This window comes from Larimichthys crocea, chromosome III (genome assembly GCF_000972845.2).
Source record: "Larimichthys crocea isolate SSNF chromosome III, L_crocea_2.0, whole genome shotgun sequence".
Classification (NCBI taxonomy): domain Eukaryota; kingdom Metazoa; phylum Chordata; class Actinopteri; family Sciaenidae; genus Larimichthys; species Larimichthys crocea.
In genome coordinates, this window is record NC_040013.1 from 23502513 (window position 1) to 23510376 (window position 7864).

A 7864-nucleotide genomic window follows, 5' to 3' on the forward strand; every position below is an offset into this window, starting at 1 on the left:
AAAGACACAAAATATCACTTTGTCCACTTCCACTGCAGCTAAAATATAACTTTAACTTCCCCTCCCCCTCAAGGTGTTTTGTATCATCATGCATTTCTAAAAATGTGTTTGATATATTTGTTCACCTGGATTTTCATATCTTGCTCCACACACTGATGAAATCCAAACGCCTGGAGCACGTGTTAACGCCAACTGCAAGAAGGTCAGAGCGGGAACTCTCCATTCATATTGGCTTCATTTTGTTTCTTGAGTGATAAGAGCGTTATTTGTACAAAAGGTGTCCCCGTGGTAATCCAGATTTTTCGAGCTTTATCTTCCCTTCGCCGTTCTTTGAGTCAATACCGCAGTAGATTCTCTGAAGCTGTGTAGTGCTGCTATATGCTGTGTGCGTGACTGTGGGAGTTGTAGTTCTGTCAGACCAGAGAAAAGCCCTGATTATCTTGTAGATAATACTAATCCATGTAGCGAGAGAGAGACGGAGAGATGACCAGAGACAGAGGGAGAGATGATAATCCACTGATCCCTGCTGTCTGCCATGCGAAATCCCATCACACACTAACATGCTTTGATAATCAGACACAGTGATTGTCACTGGCTGTAACTGCCGCATGGACATTATAACAATGTTATTGATCCTGCCGCTGGGAATTCCCTCTGAGATGAAACCGAAAGTGATCAATAGCAGCACTGCTCACGTACCAGACATAATAAGGTTTGTCTGGAGTGTTCTTTTCCTGTCAGATACTAATTTATCTGAACCTAAGCAGCCAATACATATTTGATAATTGAACAAACAACACTTGCCCTTGGATATTATATTCAAATGAGGGTGGAAACGTCTAAACACAACACAAAGACGGATTCGTTCCAGTCAAATTAGCAATGGGATCTCTGGAGGGGAAGCAAGGACCAATTAACACCCTATCAATAACCGTTGGTCTTCATCATCGCCTTCTGAGCACAGCAGATGCAGAGTTCTCTTGCAAATGTGTTCACATGTTCACTGGTTTCACACTTTTTTCCCACACCATGTTGCAAAAAGAGCACAGACCTCGTAGCAAGAGCCCAAATCTATTTATTAATTAAAAAGAAATAAGAAAAATCTGATGCTGTACAGCAAAAATGTTTGTCTTTTCACCCAAAAAAGAAAGAAGCACCTGGGTGCTTAATGTAGATCTTACATGTCAACAACAATTCAGAAAGAAAACCTTTCTTTGTGTTTCTTTGTGTTGAAACGGAGGTGCAGAGTGCAGCTGAGTTTGTTATGTACAGCAAAATCATCTTCAGAGAAAAGAAAAACACTTCATGCTGTGATATTGCCTGTCTTTTACTATAACTATGCAAAGTATCAAATGGCACAGGCGTACAGCACACATTTGAGTTGTGGGGATCTTTGCGCCACACTAACTCCTGTGTAAAGTCATTCTCTTTGTCCCGACTGGGATTTTCATATTTCATGCATTCTTTCCACGTTTCCGCATCTTTGCGCAACACTCCTCTGCAGGAAGATCAGACAGAAGAAAGAAGGAATCTGCAGAAAAAAGAAAGTCTATTCATATATGGCACCATGCAGACTGAAATAACAGCATGTTGTTCTGAAGGACACACCGATACAGCTGGTGTTCTCATCCGACTCCCACATCCACCTGCTCACCTGTCCACGTCCTCAAATCATCCCCACCTGCCGACACACCTGCCTCTCATTATCACATCATTATCTTTGCAGTATACAGATATATATATGTGTACATGTTTAGTGTATATAACCAGCTCTTGTGTTCCAGCCCTCAGTACATGTTGCCGTTCCCCCTACCTGTGTCTTGTCCTGCTATATGACTTCCCTGCCTGCCTGCCTTGGCCCTCCGTGGATTTGACTTGATGTTTTGGACTTCCTTCTCGCCCCACCAAACTTTAAGCCTGATAATTTGAACATTGATTCAGCAAAGTCTCTTTTCCTTCGATCTGTTCTGCCTCGGCGTCTAAGCATTTGGGTCCTCAATCCTCGGGCACACATCCGTGACATGAACTCCATATCTGCTGTGACTAGAAAGCCATGACAGCGTCGCTCCGCTGGTTAAGAAGCAGGTATAGAAAATCTGTAAAAATAACCAACTTTATTTTGTCATCAGGATTAAAGCTTGATCCAGGTGACATGTCCATTGCACATCCTCCTGGAAAAAAAGCTAATTAAAGCATTTGTTTACTCCAGAACTTCTCAAGCAAGCTGGTTTGAGCCGGTACCTGAATCTTAATGATTCAGGTAATGACTAACAGCTATAAATGCTAGTATTAATTAATAAAGCATCATGATTGGAATTAATAATGCCTCTAAACCCCTAAAACAAGGTGATTTATCAGAATGTAGGCATTCAGTGACTACAGATTACATCCAATAACTGCATCGACTTCACCGATAAGCATTTCACTGCATGCTTGCTGTGATCAGTTCTCTTGGCAGCATGTGAGGACTCAGACATGGACAATAATCCCAAAAAAATCTCAAGAATCTTGTCACAAACATTAAGCTTCTTAACATTTTCCTGCATTTTTCTTTTCATTGGTACTTTTGTATTGGGATCTGGCATGGGGTAAACTCACCTATACACTGTTTCTATTTAGGGAAACCTTCTTCTTAAGGCTTCATCCCAGTATGTGGTGTCAAATGGATTAACGTTACGTGAGGATTAGGTCCACCTAAAGGCGAAATTAGATAATTCTGTCTAGAGGTTATGACTGCGGGTTGCATTTTTCCAGTTCGTAACCTTTTCTTTTGTCTTTATTAGTGTGTTGGATGTGGCCGGCTTCAGCTGGTGCGATGGGAGATGCTTGTAATCCAACAGAGATTAATGGACGGAAGTTGAGGTGCAACCTGCAACAGTCCTCCTTAACTGTAAAACTTTTCCTTTTTGGATTGACCTCCATCTGATCTTTTAAAGTACAGACAGCCAAAGCAAAACTGTCTTTAATACCTCATAGCTGGAAGCGTGTGTTGTGCTTTGTACCTCAATTCGGGTTGCACACACACACACCGCGAATTGCAGAGGCATTGATTTAATTTCCAAAAAATGAAGTAGTACTGTCATTACGACTTTCCGAGGGGCAATAAGTAAGATTTTTTTTGACCGCAGTGTGTCTGCTGGATGAGCTGGTAAGGTTTTTGATCAATACCAATAAGTTTAGTGGGCATAGGATGAAAAACATAATTCCATACCCATGAGAAAAATACAGAAATTATAACTGACAATAAACAGTTGCCAGGGAAATGGGCTCACTTGCTCTGGGGTTGTAGTCGATAAGTCAGTCCTGGTTTTAAGTTGATATTTCACGGCTGTCAAGTGGGAAATCTTCAGTTTTTTCACTCAATCGAAGGGCTCAAAGAGGGCTTCGCCTCCACGTAGTCCATGTAGAGCCTTCTGTTCAGCCAGAGTCAGTGGCTGCAGCTTTAGGTGGCTTCAGAGAGGGACATGATGGCTTTTGTTAGGGCTTGACCTTGGAGCCTCACCTCCTTCAGACTGTCAAAGTGGCCTCAAAGCCGGTCACAAACCATTTCAACTCGCAGTGCTTTTACAGTCCAGCTGCATCACAGGTAGCACTGCAAAATGTGTTGCAGAGTCTTGCGTGCGTGCAAGCAACCAATTCAAAATATATCCTCCTGGGACCACAAGGAGATCTTTGATTGGTTCAACCTCTGGTGGACACGTGAGCATACTCCAGATCTTCGGAGAAAGCTGGAAAAAAAATTGTGATATCCTCTGTTCAACTCATATTTCTAGTAACGCTGTGTTGTTTGTGTCAATTACTGTCCAGCATCCCTTTTTGCAAACTGGTTTCGGTGTTGTTGCACATCACACTGGTCCCCACCAGATGTCAGTCAAGCAGTACATGACGTTCCACCTGTTTCATTAATGAATCCTGCTCGCAGCATTTTAATGCCTCTCCCTGCTGCAATCTGGAGTCTCTGCATGATCTTCCTGCTTCCTCCATTCGGTCTCACTGTTAACTGGAGATTTTGATAAATTAAAGAAATCGACATGATGCAGCTGCTGACTGCACACACGAGAAGCATTCACTGGTGTGTGTGGGCGTGTGTTAAATAAACTTTACTGGAATGTGATGTGAGAAAAAAAAAAGAAAAAGTCTTTTTAGGTCAGTCACCATTTATAGGTTTTAGGCTTGTTGGCTCCTGTTTGAATTTAGCTCATGTTGGGTCGAGGCTAAGGGTTAGTGATTAAATGTCAGATTAAATGTCATGCTTATATGTCAGGGAAGAAATTCAAGCCCCAAAGGACAACAAAGTTCTTACCTTGGTGCCATTTATTCCAGCTCCTCTCCAGCAAATGTGCACGCACACAGTCAGATTCTCTTCTTCCACACTGTTACAGGGGCATAAACACAACATCAAAGTCAGCAGCTGCTACACATGCTGAACCAAAAATGATCAGCTCTACAGGAAGGCTGCATGTCCACTCAAGAGACCTGTCCTTACAGGACCAGCTTCTCATTCTCCCGCTTTGTGATGGAAAGGACATCGTGCTGACATCACATAGAGCTTGGCATCTTTTGAGGCATGAAATGCAGAGGAAGAAAGACCCACAACACCAGCAGGGGGATACACATCAGTGTAAAACACACAGCAGGGTGGAGGTTTTCAGAACAGGAGCTGTTTGAACAGGACTTAAGATGTAGGAGAACACCACCACCAAGTGGACGAAAAAAAATATTGTATCTGAACACTCATAATGTACATAAAACATTTACATTAGCGCATAATGTTAATGTTCCTGGGATAGCAATCTAACCTCCGAAACATAATTGGAGTGGCGTTTATTATGTTTATGTGGCATGGATAGTGATGCATGTATCTAATGCAATATAATGTGATTAACTTAATAGCCTATTAATATTGTTCCATCTATCCATTATCTGTAAACGCTTATCATCATTAGGGTCTCAGGGGGCTGACACACTCACATCCACACCTAGTTTAATTGAAAGTGACCAATTAACCTATTAAGTACATGTCGTTGGACACACAGAAAACTCGAACTCTGTAAATCAAAAAAGGTACTTGTACTTTACTCACATTGTATCCTAGTATATGCTTCTAATTAGTGATACTTATTCCACAGCTATGGTTAATTTATCACATAATTAGCTTGTAAAATATTATGCATTTTTATGGACTAAATTATTCAAAAGTATATAAAATAGTAAATGCTGCTTCCAGGTTAATGCATAATATCCATCCATTATCTCTAACCGCTTATCATCATCAGGGTCGCAGGGGGCTGGAGCCTATCCCAGCTGACTTAGGGCGAGAGGTGGGGTACACCCTAGACAAGCCTAATGCATAATATGGATTATTAAACCGTATAAGTTAAAAACTATAAGAAATCAAACTGTGAATTTCGTGGTACAATATAAAGACATAAATCAATAATAATAATCTTGCTATATACATAATCACACAAACCGCTGGACAATCTTACCATTAAGGAAGCCTTGGGAAATAAGCGCTTGGCCTCCTCTGCCTGAGGCAGAATTCTAGGAGCCCTTGAGACTTTGTAGAGTAAAAAAATTCATGGTAATTTGAGATAAAGACAGGGTCATTACGGGCTAAACAATCCCCATTATAACATCTTGTGAATATGCCCTGTGATATCAGGACTTTTTTCAGCACCATTAAATGCTAAAAATAAATAAATAAATAAAATAAATTGCAGCAGAATGTAATTACTGTTTTGTAGGAAATCTGTTTGGAGATACCGAAGTCCTGCTGCGGTCATCATGTCTGTAGCTGAAAAGCAAATTGTCCAGTGCTAATAATTTTAGATTCTTCAGGGACTGTTGATATGGCATTGACAAGTGTTGATTATATATTTTTTTTGTTTCCTCAAATAGCCAATGTGCCTCTTGGGCAGCTAAAAAAACTCTGATGGGCTGGACCTATAAACACCGGGCGATGTGTTTTTATATTTTCTTCACACTTCAGTGAATACTGATGATTTTGCTGCGTTGGAAAACATTATGAGAGATCTCTGACTGTCTTACTGCTTGGTGAAATCTTGCAGTTTGAAGAAGATGATACTAAGTTGTTTGCCATGGAGCATGTGCTAATACTGCAACATGTGGCCGACATCTCAAACTGTTGAAAACCTCATTGGAGCCCCAATATCCTAATGCAAAAGATCAGCCTGTGTCCAGAAATGAGCGACCAGAGAAAACATTAACAAGACAACCAAAATGGAAAAAGGAAAAACTGATGGGAGACACCATTGCTAATCATGAAAAGTGCTCGCTTCAGTCTTTTTTTCTTTTATAGGACATTCCTGTTAGGGATTGGACCATCAGATTTCAAACTGACCAATGAGGGATGCATCTGAACCTCACAGGTGGGATGAATCAGCTGATGTTTCCTTGAGAGTTGACTGGCGTTCAAGACAAATGAAACTATTCCAACGGCACTTTAATTCGACATTCACAGTGCTTTTAGTATGTCCAATCTGACAGCTTTCCCTGTTTATTTAGCCTTTTCCAGATGCACCCAAATAAAAAACGAGGCAGCACTAATCTGAAATAATGGTTAAAGTAGTAAAGTATGAAAATTGCTTTAAATGAATGGCACTCTCTTAAAAAAATATCTCATTACAGAGCTAGGTAATATGCTAGAACACACTTTAACAGCTTCTCAGATTTATTTCTGAGTTGTCCATTGGTCCCGCAGGAGCCATGCATCCTGGGTAACAAGATAGAGGCAGCATTGTATGAAAGAGGCTCTATCTGTTTCCCCGGTGAAAACGTGGGTTGTAAAAACCTGATCCTGCATCAGCTGAAGGAATAGCAATTTTTTGTGGATAATAAGTAAGAATGAAAAGATAGACGTCAACAGACATCAGTACAGCTTAAAGACTGATAGTAGGAAGAAACAGCTAACCAAAGTTAAAAAATATGGCATAAATGTTCAAGACAAATAATAATATTAATGTAATTAATATAATATAATATAATATAATATAATATAATACAGAGGTTAAAGGAGTTGAAATACCCTGGAAAGATCTTTTCATAAATCTGGGCTGGCTCTGCAGTAAAAAGATGAAATTGAAGTTGGTGCTGTATGACCAGAGCAAACAGCTTAAAAGGTAGAAAACCTACAACAACCAATATGCAGTGGACAATGCAAGGATAAACCGGGCCACGCTCTGGTTGGTGCGTGACATGCTGCGAGTCGGGCGGTGTTTGATTTTGGCTTGTCCATTTGGAAAAAGTGGCAGTCTGGTTGCAGACTTTCTTGAATTACAATAAACAGTACACATGTTTCTGAAAACGTTTGAGATGACAAACAGGCAATGCAGTAACAGGATCGTGACTCATAACTCATGTATCACTGCCTCATCTTCTGGGTACAACACTAGTTGAAAGTTTTGCTTTAAATGTTGGAACAGTAAGTGTATAAGCATACCTTTCAAAAATGTCGCTCTATGCTTTAAATTTCTTTTTTTAAAACATTATTTTATGGGCTTCTTGCCTTTATTGACAGGAACAGCTGAAGAGTGACAGGAAAGCGAGGAAGGGAGGGTGGAATCAAACCGGTGCTACTACAGTACAGACAGCTGAGCTGCCCAGTCTAAGAACCAAAAATCTGATTCAGCAGATTGGCTTGAATGACTTTGAGTATGAACCTCTTGCCCAATGTCAGCTGGGATTCTCTCCAGCACCCTGCGACGACAAGCAGGGTTATGGAAAATGGATATTATACAATACAGAGAAACCACACCACCACCACCACCACCACCACACCTATAACCGCTCACTCAGCTCTAAATTGGGAAAAGGTACAGCTAAATGAAGTCTGGAAAAAGTT

At 40.7% G+C, this 7864-nt stretch overlaps 1 long non-coding RNA gene across 1 annotated transcript; it reads right to left on the reverse strand.

The window, feature by feature from the left end:
- Window positions 1–1167: 1167 nt before the first annotated feature.
- LOC113745639 (uncharacterized) lies at window positions 1168–6256 on the reverse strand. The gene is made up of 4 exons (XR_003462283.1): window positions 5738–6256; window positions 5490–5560; window positions 4304–4373; window positions 1168–1531 (listed from the first exon to the last, which is right to left on the reverse strand). It is a non-coding gene; the product is annotated as an uncharacterized LOC113745639 (long non-coding RNA).
- Window positions 6257–7864: the final 1608 nt, after the last annotated feature.